Source organism: Mesocricetus auratus, unplaced genomic scaffold (genome assembly GCF_017639785.1).
Source record: "Mesocricetus auratus isolate SY011 unplaced genomic scaffold, BCM_Maur_2.0 Super-Scaffold_100047, whole genome shotgun sequence".
Lineage (NCBI taxonomy): Eukaryota > Metazoa > Chordata > Mammalia > Rodentia > Cricetidae > Mesocricetus > Mesocricetus auratus.
The window spans coordinates 546985-568866 of record NW_024429224.1 but is presented as its reverse complement, the minus strand read 5'-3'; the positions used below and the strand labels follow the sequence as shown (position 1 = coordinate 568866).

The 21882-nt window shown below is 48.0% G+C and overlaps 3 long non-coding RNA genes across 4 annotated transcripts; 2 read left to right on the top strand and 1 right to left on the bottom strand.

Moving 5' to 3' along the window:
- Positions 1-6577: 6577 nt before the first annotated feature.
- On the bottom strand, positions 6578-8522 carry LOC110343116. 2 transcript variants are annotated; one of them, XR_002385314.1, is made up of 3 exons: positions 8360-8522; positions 7952-8186; positions 6578-6802 (listed from the first exon to the last, which is right to left on the bottom strand). It is a non-coding gene; the product is annotated as an uncharacterized LOC110343116 (long non-coding RNA). The 2 variants fall into 2 exon arrangements; XR_002385313.1 differs by having other exon boundaries at positions 7952-8157.
- A 2744-nt stretch (positions 8523-11266) lies between these two features.
- On the top strand, positions 11267-13437 carry LOC110343113. The gene is made up of 4 exons (XR_002385311.2): positions 11267-11677; positions 12540-12714; positions 12978-13023; positions 13338-13437. It is a non-coding gene; the product is annotated as an uncharacterized LOC110343113 (long non-coding RNA).
- A 6281-nt stretch (positions 13438-19718) lies between these two features.
- On the top strand, positions 19719-20280 carry LOC121136057. The gene is made up of 2 exons (XR_005873166.1): positions 19719-19848; positions 20036-20280. It is a non-coding gene; the product is annotated as an uncharacterized LOC121136057 (long non-coding RNA).
- The last annotated feature ends 1602 nt before the right edge of the window (positions 20281-21882 follow it).

The following is a 21882-nucleotide window of genomic DNA, read 5'->3' as shown; positions in this document are numbered from 1 at the left end:
CACTCACCTCTGAATCACAGGGTTTTCTCAGGCTTTATTCTAACCCTGTGGTTTTAGGACTCCAACCCAGGGTCTCGCAAAAGCCTTGCGAGGTCAAGGTTCTCATCGGCACTCCTCTGTGGCAAAATTTCTTGTCGGACCATCTTTTGTGGGACCACCAGCTCCTCAATAAGGATATGGAGACTTATATTAATTATGAAAGTTTGGCCTCAGCTTATAGCTTAGGCTTTTTTTCCAACTAGCTCTTATAACTTAGATTAACCTGTCTCTTTTAATCTACATTCTAAAACATGTCTCGGTCACCTCTGCTCTGTACCGTATGTCTGACTTCTTCAGAGTCTGTGGTGAAATCTGCTGCCTAGATTCCTCCTCTTCTAACTATCCCTGGAAGTCCCGCCTATTCTCTCCTGCCTAGCTATTGGCCATTCAGCCCTTTATTAACCAATCAGAAGACCAGGCCTGGGCCTCCACGCAAGCACGGGTGTGCACACCAGCACTCATGCAATGCTATCACATGTTCTCGGGAAAGTGACTTGTAGTGCAGAAGGAACATTGCCAAGACATGGGGGACTGACCCCAAAGCCAGACAACTGTGACCCAATGACTGAACACAAAGTTTTCCTGTTAATGGAACGCCTGGATAATGGATATCGTTGAACTCAGGTAATTAGCAACGCATCTCGAGGATATTATGTTCACTGAAGAATCTGTAATGTAGGGATAATAATGGATTTTAGAAGGAGGAAGAAGCCTGCTTCCCTTACACACCGGGGCAGATTCTTCCCTTGTGTCTCTGGGTGAGCCACTTTTCCTCGATGAGCCCCAGCCTTCCACCCGTGAAGCAGGGTAATCATGCCCACCTCATGGATTTAAATGGAGTCCTTCAAAGGAAGGACTTAGTACAGTCATTGTCACATGTTAAGTACCCAATAGACAACATGTGATTTTAAATGCACAATATTTGAGCCCCCATTATCGTGAAGGGACACAGCGTCTCCTCTCTGCCCCCATCGTGAAGAGACACAGTGTCTCTTCTCTGCCCCCTTTATTACTCTTTTAGAAGAGCAAAGATGAGTGTGGAATATCTTGTAACAGAAAGCAAGGAAGTGCCGAGGGCTGTTGGAGCTGGGCAAAAGCACACAGGTGCCAACTCCACAAGTCACACTGAGATGATTCAAACCCAAAGATTGTGGTGGTCTGAATGAGAATGGCCCCCAGAGGATCATATATTTGAATGCTGTCCCCAGAGAGTGGCACCACTTGAGAAGGATTAGAAGGATTAGGAGGTGTGGCCTTATTGGAGGAAGTGTTGAAGAATCAAAAACTTCTTTCTCAGCTGTATCTCCAGCACTGCTCTGTCCTGCCGTCATTTCTGATGCCATGATGATAATGGACTGAGATTCTGAAACTGTAAGCCACCCAATTAAATGCTTCCTTGTGTAAGATTTGCCATGGTTATAGTGTCTCTTCACAGCAATAGGATGGTGACTAAGACAGACCACAAAAGATTACTATTCACTGACTAAAAGAAGGAACTCACAAATTGACAGTGTTTATTATTCTAATAAGAGTGAGGACATGATGAGGAATGTTCTTTTGTGTATATATTTGCCTTATTGGTTGATGAATTAAACACTGATTGGCCAGGCAGGATGATAGGTAGGATTAGGAGACAAGGAGGACTCTGGGAAGTGTAGGCAGACAGGAGTTGCCATGTGATCCCAGGAAGTGACATAGCTGGGCAGAAACTGCCACTACCTAACCATGGAAGTCTGGAGGGCTGTACAGACAGGCAGGAAGTGGCATAGCTGCGCAGAATCAAAATATAATCAGGGAAATCGCTCTCTTCTCTGCAGAGATGCTCAGCAGTCACGATGTAGAAGGCAAAGGAGTTGCAGGTCCGGCATTCCCTGGTAAAACATGGAAATACATAGATTAGTAGTTATGGGTTAATAATTTAAGACAGAGATAGCCAATAAGAAACCCAAGACAACGGCCAACAACTTTATAACTAATATAGCATCCATGTGTTTCTTTGGGGCAGAGAAGGGTGGCAGGACCAGCCAGGCCAAGAATCTTATGTTACAAGGAGGGAGGAAATTAAAACCATTGTCTTACAACTACCATAGTGATAACTGATTCAGGTGAGATCATGTATGAATGTGAAGATCATTACATGACAAGTTGTTTAGGGGTATAACAATCAGACGGTCTCAAAGCATTTCTCTCTAAATTTACTTGTTGATTACAAAGAGAAGGGTATGAACAGTGAGGACATCAAGTGGACACTACTGATTGACTTAGTTAGGGTCCCCATGAGAAGTGGACATCATGTGCATTCTGATGTGACAATGAAGGACCCAGACCCTCATACAACCCCCTGCCTTGGCAGCCATGACAGGCTGCAGGAAAGACCCAGAAAGACATAGGCCCCTGACTCAGCAGCATGCATTGAGCCCCTGACCTTGCCCAACTTGTCTTAGTCACTAGGAGGTCAGATGCCCTCCATGTGGCAAGGAACCAATCAGAAGTTAGCTGTTGGGCTCTGGATGAGCTTTACTGATAATGGTGGAATTCAGGGCATAGCAGCTGCCCTGGGAGGGCCTCCAGGCATAGCAACCTTTCTGCAACTGCAGCTGACCAATCAACTCAGGACAGGTAGCCCAAGCCCACAGGGGCACCAATCCCCAGGCTGTTGCTATGCAACTAGAGGACTCCCAGACACTCCCCTTGCTCTACCCCAACATACATCCTGCCCCACTGCTCCTCCGGGTCCCTCCTACTCCACCTGCTGTGTCACACAGATGGAGGACCTGAGTTAACTCCAGTTAACTCGTTAATTATGAAGACTCTGCTTTACATCAGATCTGGTGTCTTGGTGGTTTGGGGGGTTCAGAGTCTGGGCACAACAACATGTTAGAAAGATAGCCTGTCCTGAGTTCATTTTTGTCCCGTGTGATGATCCTCCTGGTCTCCTTGACAGATTTGGAGTCACCTGGGAAAATGCATGTTACCTGGGAGGAGAGACACCTGAATGAGGGTAGCTGGGATCCTGGGCCAAATAAAAGAAGAGAAGTGGGGAGGGGGGGTAGCAAATTGACACCAGCATCCATCTGTTGCAGAATATTTGCACACTGTGGGAAGATGTGCTGCTGTGATTGGTGTAATAAAAGCTGAACAGCCAATAGCAAGGCAGGAGAGATAGGCGGGCCTTCCAGGCAGAGAGGAAGGAAGAGGAAGAGAGGATCATGGTACGAAGGAGTTGCCAGCCAGACACAGAGGAAGCAGGACACGAAGAAGGAGAGATAAAAGCCATGAGCCACTTGGCAGCATGTAGATTAATAGAAATGGGTTAATTTAACTTATAAGAGCTAGTTAGATTGGATGATGCTGGTGCCTGCCTTTAATCCCAGCCCTCGGGAGGCAGAGGCAGGCGGATATCTGTGAGTTTGAGGCCAGCCTGGTCTTCAGAGCGAGTTCCAGAACAGACTCCAAAGCTACACAGAGAAACCCTGTCTTGAAACCCCTCCCCCCCCAAAAAAAACAAAAAACCAAGTCTCTGTGTCATTATTTGGGACCTGGCTGGCAGAACAGAGAAAGACTTTTTATACTCATCTGTTTCCTCACTGTGAGTACAACACAACACAACAGAAGTTGTGCACAAATTCTGAAGGACTAGAAGGAGCCATGAGGCAGGGAATTTATTGGGTAGAGCAAGGGTAGTGTCTAGGGGTTTGCAACAGTCTCAGGATTGGTGCTCTTCCGGATTTGGGGGACCTGTCCTGTGTTGATTGGTCAACTGGTTGCTATGGCCTATAGGCCCTCCCAGGGTGGTTGCTATGCTCTGCAGGCCACCATTCTGCAATTACAGTAAAGCACATCCAGAGCCCGCCAGCTAACTTCTGATTGGTTCCTTGCCACATGGAGGGCATCTGACCTCCTAGTGACTAGGGCAGGTCTAGCAAGGTCAGAAGGCCAGAAACTCAGCAACATGTGCTGAGTCAGAGGCCTACATCTTGCTGTGTCTTTTCTGCAGCCTGTCATGGCTGCTAAAGCAGGGGGCTGGGGGAGGGTCTGGTCCCTTCACCTCCTGCAACCAAAACTTTCAAACTACATCTCTGAGTGACATGTTCCAGGGCCTTGAACATTCAGGTTGGAGTAAATTTTATTTTCTTTACTGTAGAATCATACTTTTATACTGACTCTATCAAGGGGAGAATCTCAACCAGAAGGGGGACCCACCCTTTATCAAGGACAAACGATAAACTGAAAGTCACTACAGCAGTACAACTCCAGCGTCCAGAGTTCTGGCCAATAGTTTTCTACTTCACCTTAAAAGTCAGACCATGAGGAAGGTCCAGGAATGGGTCTCAGGAATACGGCACACTTGGATAAGAAAAGGCCAAGGATGAGCTTTTTGAAGCTTTTCTTTAGAAGTGAGGAGAGTGGAATGTGCCCCCTCAACATCCGGGGTTGGGTCTACAAGGGGGACTACCCTCACAGCCTAAATTTTCTTCCAGGCTTAAAACACTACCCTTGTAAAACAGCCTGCCATTTAATTCCTTGGTGGGGAAAAGCTAGCTGCTTTTTTGTTCATTTTGGGGGAAAACTTGATTGGAGGGTAATTGTTATGAGAAAGGATATGGAAATTTCCACTTGCAATAGAGAAGCCTCCAATAAAGGAGCAGCTAAAGGGAAGGCTGGACTTATTGCTGGCTTTCTTTGGCACTGGGGCTGGGACGGGCCAAGGGGCCTCTGAGAATGCAGAAATGGGAGCCACTGCCGAGCCCTGAAGTCCAGGTCCCCTGCCTGCCTTCACTGTACGCTGTTGCCCCTTAGCTGCAAAGACCCCGTCTCAATCTTTACCACTTCAGCGAGCTAATCACATTGCTGTTTGTTCAATATTTTTTTCTGTAGAAATGTATTCACTTTAATGACATAGCTATTTTTATTAGCATTTATGTAGCTCTGCCAAGTTTTTCTTCAACTGGGAAAAAAAAACCCTCAATTTTTATGATAATCAGCATCATTTCCATGACAATAAATCCAAAGAAAACCAAACAACCAAGCAAGGTGATTAAATTCTACCTGGGTGCTGTTGCCAGGCTCCATCTTTGTTGGAAAAGGAGACAGACGGGGATGTTTAAAGTCTGTTAGAAATAACCCAGTGCTTTCGTTGATTTAATCAGAAACTTTGAAAAGCAAGTAAAAGAGACTAGAAATGAGATTACTACCTCACCCTCTGGGTGGTTTAGTTACTTGTACTTTGTGTGGAGTAGCTAAAATGAGCCTGGTTTCCACCAATGAATGCAGTCAAAGTTCAGAAAATGCTTAGCCACGCCCTCTTCTTGTTAATTACACAAGTGGAGAATAGGGACACTACCACACTTACTGAGTCAAATTTGAAGCAAGTTTTAATTAAATGTTGACCAAGGTGATGGACTCTGGCCAAGATATTCCAGGGTTCCCAGAAAATGGCAACGAATCACATTGCACAGATGCTTAAAAAGGCAAACCCTTCATCCAATCAGGGGCAAGCATTACATCCTGATATACCTTCTTCCTCTGTAATGTGAGAACCAAAGTTACAGTTTAAGTTTTAATTACTACACCTTAGAGATCCAGGAAACTCTGAACTGTAAGCCCCTTGCCTAAGAACAGATGCTTCCTGAAATGTTGGAGGTTACTGTTTGTGTAACTCAGGGTCATTTTCTGGGAAACCAGAGATGGATCTGGCCAGACAGTCCATCAATCTGACCAGTATTTAACTAAAGCTTGCTTCAGATTTGACTTTAAACTGTGGTAATGATCTTCTCCCCAATCAGGGAGGTTAACAATGCACTCTGTCTACGTGTGATCAAGCACGTCCAGAGCAGTTGAGTCAACCAGACTTCTTTAGGGAAGTGAAAACATGCGGTTTGTTATCTTATATGGGCCATAGCCTCCAGCATCTCAGGAAGTATCTGTCCTTGGGCCAGGGGCTTGTAGGTTAGAGGTGGTTTTGTTTTATTGATCTCATAGGCCCAACAAGTAAAACTTAAAGCGTAACTTTAGCTCCTACACTCTCCCATCTGTTGACTGAATAACTTCACCGGGCCTCTGAGGACTGAAGGGATTTTGAACAAATGAAAGGCTTTACCCAGTGTGTTCCCTGAGGTGAAGCTGAAGAAGAAATATGCTATCAGAAAGGCTTTGGCAAAAATCCCTCAATCTGAACCTATTGGGTACACTTTGAGTGTTGTGCCCAAATTCTGAACTCCAAAATCACCAAGAGGCCCATTTCATTGCAAGGCAGAGAGCCTTTTATTGTAGTTGTTTAACAAGCTAACTCCATTAACTTGGGCCTCTCATCCATCCACCACAGCGGATGGCTGGAGAAAAGACCCCGAGAAATCACGAGGCAGGAATCTTATAGGGCAGTGTAAAGGGAGTGTCTAGGGGTATGCAACAGTCTCAGGCTTGGGCAACCCGCCCTGTGTTGATTGGTCAACTGGTTGTTATGGCCCATAGGCCTTCCCAGGCCAGGGCGGTTGCTATGTTCTTCACATCACTGTTGTGCACTTGTCCATAAAGCACACCCAGAGCCGTAAAGCACAGCCCCGACAGATAACTTCTGATTGGTTCCTTGCCACGAGGACGGCATCTGACCTAGAGACCAGGACAGGAGCGGCAAGGTCAGAAGAGCACATGTTAGCCCGTAATGGGTAAAACTGGGGGCTGGTCCCTTCATGACGAAAGCGGCAAGAATCCCTCGAGGGCTGGCCACTGTGACTTTTCTGCTATGATGGGTTGTAACCTGGAACTGAAAGGTAAGACATAAGCTTTGTTTTGTTTATAACTTTATTTTTTTAGTTTTTTACATTCCAATCCTAGTTCCCCCTCCCTCTTCTCCCACTCCCCCGACTTCCCCTCTGCTATTCAGAGAGGGTAAAGGCTCCCCTAGGAAGTCTACCAAGTCAAGACACAAGCTTTGTGAGAGCTGATACACAAGACTAGAGTAGCCAGGTGTTCTCTGTAAAAAGATTAGCCAGCAGTTACCATCTGAATCACTTAGGTGCAGATTTTCCTTATAATTTAGACTACCAGGCAAAGCAGAGGCATCAGCTCCACAAAAGGCAACTCTCAATGCATCAGCCTGCCCCATGAAAGGTAACCGCCACATGCCAGCTAATTGGATGGCTCTAGGAGATGACTAGAATAATTTCTGTCTTAGTCAGGGTTACCATTGCTGAGGTGAAATGCCACAACCAAAGTCAGCCTCGGCAGGAAAGGGTTCATCTGACTCACACTTCCTTATCCATGGTCCCTCACAGAAGGAGTCAGGACAGGAACTCACACAGAGCAGGAACCTGGGGCAGGAGCTGATGCAGAGGCCATGGAGGGGAGCTGCTTCCTGCTTCCTCCCCATGGCTTAGCCCAGCCTGCTTCCTTATAGAACCCAGGACCCCCAGCCCAGGGGCGGCTCCACTGTGGGAAGCTGTTTGCAGGGCTTCTAGGCCTGGCCTCAGCTTGCCTTCACTCTGGGCCTGGGCTGGCCCACTACAGTCACCTGTGGATGTAGCTGCTTGAAAAGCCAGCAGCCACCGTCATAGCAACTCTGAGTCCTTGGCACCCGCAGGCCCTGCTGACCTACAGCGTATGTGGGGCCGCACCTTAGCTTCCCCAAGCCCCAGTGTAGCTCCGAGACAGCTGGGGCGGCGACTTTTGTGAAGGGGAAGGACACTTACAAAATTTACAAATTTAAAAAATGTTTGTACTTGCTGCTGCCCTTACTTCACTTCTCCTGGCTGTTAAAATACACCCAAGTAAATATGCAGTCATCTGGCTAATACTCTTCTGTTTTATAGACACCTTACTGCTGAGGTTAACTCATCGCATTTCGCTTCTTTACCTAATGTCTTCTGTTTTATGTCCACAGTTATGCACTTCTTTGTTCTCCACGCTAACTCACCGCACTTTACTTCTTTCATCCGAGAGCTCTCTCCACACTTCTACACCAGCGGTGTCTGCTCCTCTGCGGTGTCCATTACTTCTGTCCCCCATGCTCAGGTCCATGTTGCGGTGCCATCTGTATTATCCGCGCGTTGGGCGCCATATGTGAGGGGCTGTCTTTGCGGGTCTGCAGCTGGAGCCAGCCGACTTGCCCATGGTTTGTACCTAAGAGGGGGAGTGTGGCTTAAGAAAAGCTAGGTAGAGATGTTAAGAGAAAGACAGAGACATGGGATGGAGTCAGGAGGGCAAATCTAGTCAATTTTGAATGCCCTTAGTTTATTCTTTAACATTCTTAAGTACCCAACCAAAAGTGGGCAACAATGGCAAAAGACTTCTACTATTGCATATAAGGAGCAAACAGACTTACTTTTCTTAATCCTCCCTGTATTTGGTAGCCACATCTGCCAGCTGGCCTTCAGGGTCAAGAGTAAACACTCCTGAGCACAAGTCTGTTGTTATTTAGATAAAGACATCCACTACCAAGACCAGAACATCTTACAATAGGTCTAAGAACAGTTTTAAACTCTCTGATCTTGAGGCAGATAAAATGGACCCCTCTTTATGGGCCCTGACACCCCACCCACAATGGGCTGGGCCCACACATCAATCACTAATCAAGAAAATGCCCTACAGGCTTGCCAGCAGCCTGAGCTGATGAAGACATTCTCTCAGTTGGGGTTTCCTCCTCTCAGATGACTCTAGCCGAAATAAAACTGGCCAGCACAATTGCTGTCCTCTATTTTACATGTAAGGAGAAGGAGAACTCAAAATATTAAGAGATTGTGGAAATTACGTAGCGGACTTACATACGCCATGCTTCCATCTTTCAATAGCCCAGCAACTACTCTGAATGTGTTAGTCACAGTTCATCTCTATGTCAAGGCAAGGAGGAGAGTAACACCTACACAGGAAGAATGGAGAAGACGGGTTTGCACAGGAGTGGACATAATACAAAGTATTTCACAGCAGGAAAAAAAAAAACCCACCAAAACCACATCTTTATGAAAGGGCTGATCCACACACGGGCTCAGGGACGGAAGGGGAGGGGGGGCGCTCCAGCATCCCTTTGAAGTGCTAGTAACAACAATGCGTTTATATATTATTTAAGCTTATTAAAATGTAATAGCTGTTTTAGGTCAAATCATGTCACCTCACCCCCATCCCGAGATGACCTGGAGTCTGTACTCTTAGTGCCTCAGAACAGAAGGTAACTGTATTCTGAGGTAGTTATGTCGTGGTTGTCATTTATATCCAAGTTACAGCCTGTCATTTGGGGAAGTCAAACAGTCGCCTCACACCCACAGTCAGGAGAAAAGAGGATAAATGCATCCTTGCTTATTTTCTCCCAGCTGTCTCTGCCCTGCTCAGGACCTCTTGTCTAGGGAATGGTGCTGCCCACCGTGGTCTGCCTTGGCCTTCCTACATCAAGTGCCCAAAAGCCAAACCGATCTACATAATTCCTCACTGAGACTCTTTCCAGATGATTCTAGGCTGTGGCAAGTTGATAATTAAAAACTAACCCAGCACCGAGGACGCAGAGGGAGAGGCAGAGGGATATCTGAGTTTGAGGCCAGATGGATCCATATAGACAGTTCCAGAATAGCCAGGGCTACATAGTGAGATTCTGTCACAAACCAAACACAACAGTAACCATCACAGAGTCTTTGAAGAGATAAGTTGAAATGACATTGTAAGGGTGTATCCTAATGGGACTTTAAGAAAAGGAAACCAGACATAGACACACAGGAAAGAACGTGTGAACACAAAGGAAATTTCCATCTACCACTAAGGGGAAAAGCCAGTCCTCAGAAGAAGCTGACTTGGGAGACTTTGATCCCGGTTTCTATCACCAGAGTTGTGAGAAAATAGCTTCTGTTTTCTGCTGCCCACTCTGTGACATTGTTATGGAGCCTAAGGCCAAGGCCCAAGTTAAAGGTTTGGTCCCTAGCTTGGCCGTGGGTCCTTCAAGAGCTGGGGTGCAGTGGGAGGCCTTGCAATCACTGGAGGTGAGCCCTGCAACACAGCTCAGGGAGTCCCTGCCTCTCCTCATGCCCCTTTCTTCCTGGCTGTGAGGTGAACAGTTTTACTTCTGAAGTCATTTCCCCACCTGCTCCCATGATGACATTTGGCTCTCCACAGACCCAAAGTGTTTGTGGGCTGGAACCTCAGAGTCTCTGAGACAAATGAGTTATCTCAGGCATTTCATTAGTGTAATGGAATTCTGACAAAGGTCTGTTTCCATCTCCCAGAAGCCACCAGCCTATGCAGAGAAACAGGGTCTTATAGTGAATATTGTAACTCCAAGGAAACTGGAAAAGGGCTGGGAAAGGGGGAACTGCGGAGCCTGGGCGTGAGGGGGCACTGGGAACAAATGCCCAGCGGGCATCACAGGGGAAGTGGTTTAGAGATGGACCTTGGCGGTGATTAGCAAGGGGAGACAGACGGGCCATGGGATGGGGCTGGCACCAGGACAGGCGGGGGGGGGGCAGGGTGGGGGGCAGTCCATAAGGGCCATACACTAGAAAAGAAGCTGTGTCTGTCATGTGATGCAAGATAATTGGAAGATCCCGGGAGATGAACAGAAAACTAAAGTTCTCCACTTTTCCATGTAAGGAGAAAGAGATACAAGCCAGGCCTGGCCATGACGCTCTGGTCTGTGTCCAAGTAAAAGGGGAGCACAGTCCTTGAGTGCAGGGATGGTTCAGAAGGGTGGGAAGCGGTGTCAGCCGCTTTTGCCTCACGGTTACGGAACCTCTGACATAAAAGCTTATAAGAAAGATTTATGTCAGCTCCCGGTTTCAGAGGGCGCTTTCATCCCATGGCTGCTTGGCTCTGTGTGCTTGGGTGGAGGACTGACTCCAACAGAAACAATACAAATACGGAAAAGTAAACAGCAAATGTGAAGTTAGCTGTGCCCCTCCCTCCCAAGCAGACCAAAGTCCTAATCTCTGGTGTCTGAGGATTGACTTTATTTGGAAACAACATCTTTTCTGTAGATGCAATTAAGAGATAAAGTATTGCCGGGCAGTGGTGGCGCATGCCTTTAGTACCAGCACTCGGGAGGCAGACGCAGGTGGATCTCTGAGTTTGAGGCCAGCCTGGTCTACAGAGCGAGTTCCAGGACAGGTTCCAAAACAATACAGAGAAACCCTGTCTCACAAAACCAGAGAGAGAGAGAGAGAGAGAGAGAGAGAGAGAGAGAGAGAGAGAGAGAGAGAGAGAGAGAGAGAGAGAGAGAGAGAGAGAAAGTACTGTGTGGCCCATACAGGAGGAGGCTGGACCCTTCATCCAATACGGCTATCATCCCAATCAGCAGCTCAAAAAAGAGCAAGGAAAAAGGTGGCCCGTGGGCAACAGGAGCAGACGAGATCTCTGCAGCTGCAAACCCAGGAACAGCTGAGGCGGATGGCCACCACCAGGAGCTAGTTGTCCTGGCCAGTGTCAGGTGGAGGCCTGCCTTGATGACTTTGATTTTGGACCTCTAGCTTGTGGAGTTTCTGGAGAAGACACTTCTCTGGTTTTAACCTGTCCAGTTGTGGTACAGAAGCTCTAGGAAGCAAACAGCAGGAGGAATCTACATTTCCTCCTGGGGACGGTTGGCCGGAGCCCAGGACACCGGTGGGGGTCAGGGTGAGCCTCCATCCACAAGATGTTGCTCCTCCCTCCTGAGATGCTGATACGTCAGGTAAAACTAAAGACTCTTTGCTTTTGCATCAGACCGGGTCTCTTGGTGATTTGGGGGTTCAGAGTTTGGGCACAACAGTTATATTTTATGCATCGCCACAACCCTATGGTCAACCTTCACTTTACGGATGAGAGCGTGCTCTGAAAGCTCGCATGACACAGATTTTAAGAACCGAGTGCTGAGTTGATGTCTGGTCCCTGTACTGTCACTGGAGTACCGTGCTGTTGTCAGAAAACATGTAGAAGTCTATGATCTTTGCTACCCGGCTGACTGTCAAGGGCATGGAAGCTTTTGCAGTGATATCTATGACTGTATAAGTTGAGAATGAGAGACATAAGTTTCTGTGACAACCTCTCCCCATACCCCTAAAGGAAGAAAGAAAGAAAGAAAGAATGAAAGGAAGGAAGGAAGGAAACAGTGTAGACAGGAAGCCACTGGAGAGACTCTTAACAATTACGTAGGGGTGCTGAGGTGTGGCTCTCCACAGCTGAAGGCTTCTGGCGGGGTGCGTGGGGAAGGGCTCAGTTTTCTTTAAAGGGCTGGCCTCTGGGAGTTTGACCATGCTTCGGTGAGTGTATGGACAGCGCAAAATGGACTAGTTGGTTTTGGAGTTTTTTGTTTGTTTGTTCTTTTTTCTGGGAGGAGGTCACAAGGGTTGGGGGGATGGACCTGGGAGGACTGGGTGCATTATGTGAAATTCCCAAATAATGAAAATACTATGCTAAAAAAACAAAACAAAACCCAGAACTAACACTTAGCCCAGGCCTGTGAAGTGCCAGGCTCTATGAGGAGGTGTCGTTGAAAGTGCCCAAGACACTGTGGGGTAGGTACCGTCTTAATCTCTACCCTGTGCTTTCCACAGCGGCCACTGAGGAAGCCGAGAGCCCAGGGGTCAAGTAACTGCGGAAGCCAGATGATGAATGCCCACTCAGTCTGGGCTCTAACGGGAAGCATAAAAGGGCGTCCTGTCTTTTCTCTTGTTGGTGAATGACCCTTGCCTTTCATGTGTGCCGGAGGGGAAAGAAGGAGTCCAGAAAGTAAGACGTAGGCTGACCTCAAGCCTCAATCTTGGGTTTGACCTTGGGTTCTGATGCATGAAATGCAGGGGCTACAGTGACGCAGGTGCAAGGCAGGTCCCTTTGTGTGCCAGCTTCTATAATTCTATGCTTCCCCAGGCTTGGGAAGAAGTCACTAATTATTAATCAGAATGAGCGCTACCTTGCCAAGATTTTAGCAAATGGCAGAGCCAGGATTTTAATCCAAGTACACCTGACTCCAAGGCTTCTCCACTTACTCCTAGGCTGGAGTAACAAAGAGGCTCGGAGAAACATTGCTGCCAAAACAAGGTGAGCTGTGAGCCAGCAACGCAAGGCCACGGGCGGGGCTGGCTGGGGGCAGAGCGGCCCGGCAACGGGCACTCTGCGCCCTCTTGTGGAGGAGGCTTGAAATGCTCTGCTCCCCGCGTTTCCCATTTTGACTTCAGAAAAGACAGAGTTTTCTTGGTAGGTTTGGAAAGCAGTGGCCTCGGCTACTGTTCCACACCCGAGAGAGACTACATGGAGACTAGGTGCCTGCTCTGTGAAGGCCAGCTGCGCTGGGTTCAGTTATTGACTAAACAGAGATTTTATTTTGTGTTTTGGTTTTCCATCATGTCCACCAGCTTAACGCAGCACACCTACCTGAAGTGGCCTTCCTCGGCAGTGGAAGAGGTCGAACATAAAATACACAAAACCCGGAATAAATATGTCAGCAGGAAGAAATCCAGCGTCCTTCGCGTTCCCTTTGTCTCTCCCCTTTGTTCCCATCTCTGGAGTGTGGAAAGAACTATGGCATGAGGGACTGCGGTGGTTTGTGTATGTCTGAACTCCAGCCGCTGTTGCCCATCGGGGAGAGGGGGTGGCTTCTGGGGCCTGGTTAGCGAAGGCAAGCTTCCTCCCGCCATGCCTTCCCCATAATGGGTTGGGAGTCCTTAAAACTTCCAGGCAAGTCCAAGTTCCTGGAAGTCCCTCCTGCTGGCTGTGTTTAATGCGCCAACCCATGGCAATCGGTTCTATCCGAGTTTGAGGTCATTTGTCACCGTAGCACACACTGGCAGGTGTAACTGTACTGAGCATTGCCTCCATCTGCCTTGGAGGTGCTCTGTGGGCCTCCTGGGGGGGGGGGGGTGCAGCTGGCTTCTGCAAAGGAGAGAAGTGTGGAGACCCTGAGCCTAGGTGCTGGGGAAGGAGCCTTGACCACCACCTCATCAGCTGGGGACCCCCCCCTTTATTCCACAGGCGAGGAGACTGGGGCCCAGGGAAACTAAGGAGCTTGCTCGAGCCTTAGAACTGACGAGCTGCCTGTTGGGGTACCCCAAATTGAGGAGGGTCCCCAGGCTGGATTCGTCACCCCAAGAATCAAGAGTCCACGCGCTAATTGATGCAACACGCAAGAGGCTTTAATTAGGCATCTGCAGATGGGCCTCTCGGTCAGCTTTTAGACCGATTGGCCCCGAGGTTCAGTTACAATCAGCTTTTAAAGACAAAAACCACAAGCTTTTGGGAGGGGTCCCTAACTCGTGACGGGGGAAGGGGGTACGTAACTCCCGACCCAGGGAAGTAGATGTCCTTCATATTGTAAATTCCTCAAACCTTGGCATGAGTTAATTATCTCTCCCTAAGTAAATAGTGTTATCTCCTTGTTTCCCACTAGTCTTGTTTGCTCTGGTCAGTTCTTCACAGATGGCAGCCCATAATTGGCTTTTTGTGGATTTACAGCCCTTCTGCAATTAAGGTCTCTAAACCATACATTCCATTCTGTGGTATGGACAGTTCCTGGGATGGGGTCCTTTGTTCACTTCCCAAGTTCTCTAGTGGGGTGCCCTCCCTGTTTAAGCTTATATTTTATTTCTATAAATTCGGGGTCTTACACTGCCCAGTTAGAACCCGAGGAAGCAGTAGATAAGAAGTCCAAAATCCGTTGTCCAGTCTCAACTTGGAAAGGACTTGCTGGGTGGGTGCCGGGACCGCTCTTCCTGGCATGACAGAGACAGGTTTTAAAAGATGTCCACGGCCTCTTCTGGGTCTGCCAGTTAAGTTACTACCAAGGCCAGAGAGGAAAGCCCAACTCTGAGAGGGGCTTGAGTGGACCTGAAGAGACAAGGGCCCACGTCGGAGGCCAGAGGGAATGTCCCGTCAGTCCACGTCCTCTCCTGCCCAGCACAGCCTTCTCAGCAACCAGCAGAGAACATCAGAGCCATCCGAGATCTCTTCATCGCTCTGTTTTTAAAGTTCTGGAACAAAAATACCAAGTCGTAAGTCCTCCAAAATGGCTGCATGTGTTATTTTTTTTCCCAGTAGAGAGTTTTTTTTGTTTTTACGAGACAGGGTTTCTCTGTATTGTTTTTGAGGCTATCTGTCCAGCCTGGCCTCGAACTCACAGAGATCCGCCTGCCTCTGCCTCCCGAGTGCTGGGATTAAAGGCGTGCGCCACCACCGCCCAGCTCAGGCCCTCATCTTTATACAATGTGCTGGCTAGTTTTCACGTCAACTTGACACTCCTGGAAAGAGTGAACCTCCAGTGAGACCAGGCTTGCCCATGGCATGTCTCTGAGAGACTGATGATTGCCCACAGCCCACTGTGGGCAGCATTACCCCTGGGGGGGGTCTTGGCTATAGACAAAAGCTAGCTGAGCATGAACTAGGGAGTGATTCAATAAACAGCTACTTAATGGTTTATATTCCTGTTCCTGCTCCCCAACTCCAACAAAGCCACGCCTCCTAATAGTGACACTCCCTGAGACTATGGGCCCCAATTACATTTAATTACCACACCAACCAACTTAGCTACCACCAGGATCCATACCCACTGCTCTGAGCTGGCCCACCTCACACCTACCCAGCTATGACCTGTTGGAGTACCTGAAGGGACTGGCGCTGAGCCATAGACCAAGGATCCCCATGATGGCGGAGGGAGGGCAGCAGCGGGCTATCTGAGAGGCATTTAGATGAGGGTCCACTATTGATGGTGTAACAGAAATTGGAGGCTTTGACACAGACCAACGGCTCATTAAAGTGAACATTTGCAAGTGAAGCTATTTGGACAAAAGGGTCTGCTGAGTGACATACTGTAGCTCCCAGTGCCACTAAGGGTCTGCTGTGTGACGTTCTGCAGCTCCCAGTGCCACTAAGGTGGGTGACGGGATGATGGAGAGGCAGCACAGATGGGGAGCAAACGTTCTTTTTCCTGGGTGGGGGGGACTGGGGAGTGAGTGGGACTGGGGTGCATGATGTGAAACCCCCAAAGACCAATACGAATACCGTCTTTTAAAAAGTAAAAGCATTACAAACACTCATTACAGTTATTTTCTGTCTCCCAGTTAAATAAGTATTCTATTTTGAAAATTTTCAGCTCAGATGACAATCAAAATGTAAAGTCTAAACACAGTTCCAGACGATTTTAGTGAGTTCCCTCCGTGATGGACCATGGCTTGGAAGCTGCTTTTGATCATGGTATGCATCACAACAACAGAAAGCAAACCAGGATGCATGGCCAGCGTGTTACTGTTTAAACCCTGTAGGTGTGTACTCTGGTGGCGTTAAGTAGACACACACTATTGTGCAACTGTCACCACTGCTCAGCTTCAGAGACCCTCTCCTCATTGAAGACCAGGACTCTGTACCCATGAAGCAAGCAGTTTCTCCCTGGCTTCAGCTCCCCGAGCCCTGCTAAGCCTCTCCATCTCCTGTGTCTATGTGTCCAGTACTGGAGGGACTTTATGTGACTGTAACCACACAGTGTCAGTCCTGCTGCGCCTGGCTTTTTCCACACCATGTTCAAGGTTTAGCCATGTGTGGCTTAAATGTGAATTTCCTTCCCGTCTGAGACTAAATAACATGCCACTGCATTTTATGTGTCTATCCGTCTGTGAGGTGAGTGACCTTAGTGGCTTTAGTGGCATACTTCTGTGGACTGAGCAGGACAAAGCATGTAAGACAGTGTGGCACTAGCATGGTTGAAAGATCTTTCCTGGGCACAGAGTGGATGAGATACAAAAATAACACTGTAGTTGGACCTGGTGGCACACTCCTTTAATCCCACTCGGGAGGCAGAGGCAGGCGGATCTCTGTGAGTTTGAGGCCAGCCTGTCTACAGAGCGAGTTCCAGGACAGCCAGGGCTACACAGAGAAACTGTCTTGAAAACCAAAGAAAGAAAGAAAAATAGTGCCATTATCTCTTCCAATACTCAGGTAAGGAAACTCCCTCTTAGGAGTTGGGGACATGACAGTTTACCAACTAACCTCATAGCTGTACTTCTCATTGTTTGACTGGAACTCCCAGCTCACTCCTGCTTGATCTGGAAAGCCCCCCACAAAAAACCCTGCCCTCTCAGAGAATTTCCAACAAAGAAAAGGCACCAAAAAGCTCAGCCCCACATTCTTGGTAGCTTTGGCAGCTCCTTCCCTGAAGTTATCAGTAGCCCAAGTGTAGGGAAAAGGACCAGCCAAAGAAACACACCTTGAGCAGAGCCAAAGAAACACACTGTGGCCCTGCAATCAGAACCAAAGAAATGTACCCTGGCCCTGAAACCAGTGCCAAAGGAACACACTTTGTCCCTGGAATCAGAGTCAGTGAAAGAAATGCACCCTGGCCCTAAAATTGGAGCCAAAAGGCTAAAAAGGACCAGAGAAAGAAACACACTTTGGCCCTGAAACCAGAGCCAAATCTGACCCTAATCCTGTGCAGAAAACTAACCAATCCTCGAGCAGAGCTCTAGCCAATCTGAGCTCAGCACTAAAATCTGACCAATCCCCACCCTGGAAGCCATATATAAATCCTGTGTCTGTTCAGCTTATGACTGCTCTGGCTGCCTGGCTGTCCTCTGCCACCCTGGCAGAGGGCAGCCACTCTCCTGGATTCTTCCCTCCCAATAAATATCTTGAATGAGGTTTGGGTGAGACCTTGCTTTGCTGGAGCAGAGATGACCCTGGGCAGAGCAGGCTATAACACTTTTCTTTGGGGAGCCTTCCCCTGGCTAAGCAGAGATGTTATACTCTGCTCTCCGGGGCACCAGGCTGGAACTGTAACAACTTTGTGGGGGAAACCGTCTTCTGGGGGAGCAGAGCTGATACACTGGGAAGCCTTTCTGTGAAGCAGGGCTATGTTTACTGCTATGTTTACTGTGACTTGTGGCATTCTGTGACTCCTGAGTGTCAGAATACCTTTCCATCTAAGCTATAACACTCAGTATTCTTTGGCTCCTGAGTGTCATAATCCATCCCTGTCCATCCCATCAGATCTGTCGAAACACTTACACCAAGTTCCCATCTAAAGTGGTCAGCTTTTGACCATACTCGGGCACAAACCCAGTTTGTGGCAGACATGTCATCACCCCTAGCCTACAGGGTATATAAGCTTCCTGATTAAACTGACCCCTGATGTCTGGGGCTGGAGGGCTCACCTGGGAGTTGCTTTGTTCAAATATACCTGTTTTTTTTCTGTTTTGTTGCGTTTTCAGTTTGCTCCATCTGATTTACTGCATCAGGGGTACACTATGGAAAATCTATTACTCATGTAAATTTCCACCTATTCTAAGTAAGGTCCATAGGACAGATATTGCTGTACCTATTTTGCAGAGGGCAGCTCTTAGCCACCACCTGTCTTTTGGGCTCCTGGATATGCATGGAGTCTGTTGTGGTTGACTGGAATGTTGTCTCCTACGTTCATCCTTCTACAGGAGAATTATACAAACACTCTCAACACATCGTGATTTGCAATACTTTGGAGAGAAGACTGACAACTCAGTATCTTCGATGGTCTCTTTTCCCATGAAATCTGGCAATGTGCAGAAACAGAGACAGAGAGTGTGCCATCTGTGTCCTGGAGTAAAAATGGCATGGCATGGCATGGAAAGCACATTATGGGTGCAAGCATCAGCAAGAAATAATGTTTGTCGTTGTAATAAGCACTGAGTTTGGAGTGTGGTTTCACTTGTCACACAGCAAAACCAAGCCTCTCCTAACATCTATAAAAGCAATATCTGTTCCTAAAACAGGGAGTTCTGACGCAGATTCAAAACTAGTCTTGGTTCTTCATGTGTGCATGTGTGCATGTATGTGTGTGTGCCTGCATGTGTGTGTGCATGTATGTGTGTGTGCATGCCATGGGCTCTGGAAGATCCTGCTGAGATTGTCCCAAGTGTCAGCCAACTTCTCAGACAGCCAAGCCTGCAGATCCTCCTTCCCATTCCTCCCCAACCTCCCTCTTTCCCATTTGTGTTTCTCCTTGAACGCCCTTCTGATCTCTGCAGCATCCATGACAGCAGGTGAACGTTCATTCCCTTCCAGGTCCCATGCTAAGAGCCTCACCTCATTTCAGCTTAGTCACCACTGCAGGGATTTGGTACCACCACCTTTTGCAGACGAGGGTGCGAAGTTCATTAAAGAACTTATCTACAGCCTCAGCACTACAAAGAAAAAGGCTGAGCTCCCATCCAAGGAACTCCTGACATGTTAGTTTGGGCCTGTTTATTTTTTTATTTTTTATTTTTTGGTTTTTCGAGACAGGGTTTCTCTGTATTGTTTTGGAGCCTGTCCTGGAACTCACTCTTGTAGACCAGGCTGGCCTCAAACTCACAGAGATCCGCCTGCATCTGCCTCCCCAGTGCTGGGATTAAAGATGTGTGCCAACACTGCCCAGCTTCTTCAACACATGTATGTTTTGTTTTTTCTACAGACTTGCTTGTTCTGCTATTTTTGAGACCCCCACACTCTGTCCATCAGGATGATAGAGCGGAACTCCTTTTCTCTAGTTTTGTTTCAGTTGGGAAGGATTTTTTTTCTGATGGTCCTGCTCCTCTTCCTCTTCCTCCCTCCTTGGGCCAATTGTCTGGTAAATCTGAGAATTCCTGGCTGTGCTCAGCTCAGCATGGTCCCTGATTCTGTTCACCTTTTTGGGAACTTGCTTCGTTCGGTCTCCACAGGCCAGGTCTGGGGTTCACCTACTGCATTCCTGCAGCCAGAAGCAATGTCTCTTCTTCCACCAGGGTGTCTCAGTAATGAGAGGGGTGTCTGGGCCTCTGTCCACTTCTCATTTCATTTCCTTAATGAAAGAACTCAGGCAACACGAAGAGAGGCCACTGACTTAGAGTTCTACGGAGAGCCCCAAAGGAGCAGCCCGAGGGAACTACTCTGGTGGGAAAAGCTTCAAGTCCACCCCCCACCCTCCCACCCCCAACTCCAACAACCCCACCCCCACCAACCCATTGTGCTGCCCCTGCCCAGCTCGTTAGGATGGTCTTTGCACCTCCTTCCCCAGCTCAACCGTCTCAGGGCTTAAACTTCATCTCCTTACATTATTTTATTCTCAATGCCCCTCTAGGCAAAGAAACGTAGAATGGCAGATGTGGCTGTGTCTCATGGATTGAAGACAAAGTCCCCAGCCTGCACTGAAAGTTACCACGCCTTGTCATCAGGTGACTCATCTGTGGGATATGAGCAGAAGTGGCCTGTACAACTTCTGGGAAAGACACGTTAAGTGTTTTGACACAGACAAAGCATTTTTCCCCCTGGAAGAGTGGGGGGGGGCAATAAAACAACCAAGGCGCCTTCCAGCTGCCATGTCAACCAGTGTCTCCCCCAGTGTCAAGTGAGGGAACACATCCCTACCTCTTGCAAGTCACTGTCATCTTGGGGGCCCTTGGCTGTAGCATCTGAACCCAAATTCTATCTAATACAAATGGGATCCTAGGAGCTACTTCTCAACACGAGAGAAGGGGGGCCCCACAGGGCTCTGGCGCAGGCCCAAATATGCACTTGAGGGTGCAAGCGAGATGTCTCCGGGGTTACGCCCACTTGCCGTTCTTTTAGAGGACCCGTTTGGTTCCCAGCGGCCACACTGGGTGGATCACAACTGCCTATAAATCCAGCTCCGGATGACCCAATGCCTCTGTTCGCACCTGCCCTCATGCACATGCTCACACAGACATAACTATATTTTCTAATATTTATTTTATTTTTAAGTATATGTATGTGTGTGGGCATGCACACAAGTGCAGGCACTTGGAGGTCAGAAGTATCAGAGCCTACTGGGGCTGAAGTTAGAGGCAGCTGTGAGTCACCTGGCACGGGTGCTGAACCAAACTCGGGTCCTTTGGAAGAGCTGCAGGTGTTCTTAACCGCTGAGCCATCTCTCTAGTCCCCATACATATAAACCAAAAACCAAACACACTCGGGTATGGAGAGATGACTCAACGTTTGAGAACACATGCTGCTCTTGCTGAGGACCCAAGTTCAGATCCCAGCACCTGAGCTGGTAGCTCACAACCACCTGTTAATTCCAGCCCTGGGAAAACCCAGCACCTCTGATCCCTTTGGGTGGGTGCCCCCCTCCCCCCCCCACACGCACGTGCGCGCACACACGTAATTAAAAGCAATAAAAGTACAACTTTAGAAATCCACTTGAGAGGGGAGGGAGAGGGAGCTGGAATTGACATGCGAAACAAACTCGTTTCTAACTTAAATTTTTTAAAAAAAAAGGAAGAGAAAAAAACAATCCTCTTGACTCACTACATGAGGAAATCAATGAAGAAAAGCAGCGAGGATTTGCTGAATGCCAGAGTATTCCAGACATTCTTCCTCCTCACTGAAACAATAGCTCTGGGGGAATGGAACTATTATTTCATTTTGAGGCTCAGAGATGTTTAGTGCTAATTATAATAATAATAGTAATAACAACAATAGAATTTTCTAAGATCAAGGCTCTTTTTTGTCGTTTCTGTTTTGCTTGTATTTCATGACAGGGTTTCTTTGTGTAGCCTTTGCTGTCCTTGAACTGCAGTCTAGACTGGTCTTGAACTCAGAGATCTGCCTGCCTCAACCTGGGATTAAAGGTGTGCACCACCACCACCTCCACCACCACCACCAGGCTAAGTTCAAGGCTCTTATTGTATACATCCCACATGTGTCCTGGTACCCACTCATGTCAGCACACTGGGCTCCCAATGATGGGAAAATAACTCTAGCATTCTGATGCTCAGGCTGCTTGCTGTGGTACCAGGAACAAGGATGCCATCGCAGAAACAGCAATCTCTCATCTTCTGTGAGCAAAACTGACTGGCTAACTAACTGTGTGTCAAGCAAATTTGTCTGTGTTTCTTGACAACATTTCCTGTAGGCAGACTTTTCTTTCCCACCCAGTAGTTCCCAAATAACTGACACAGAGATTTA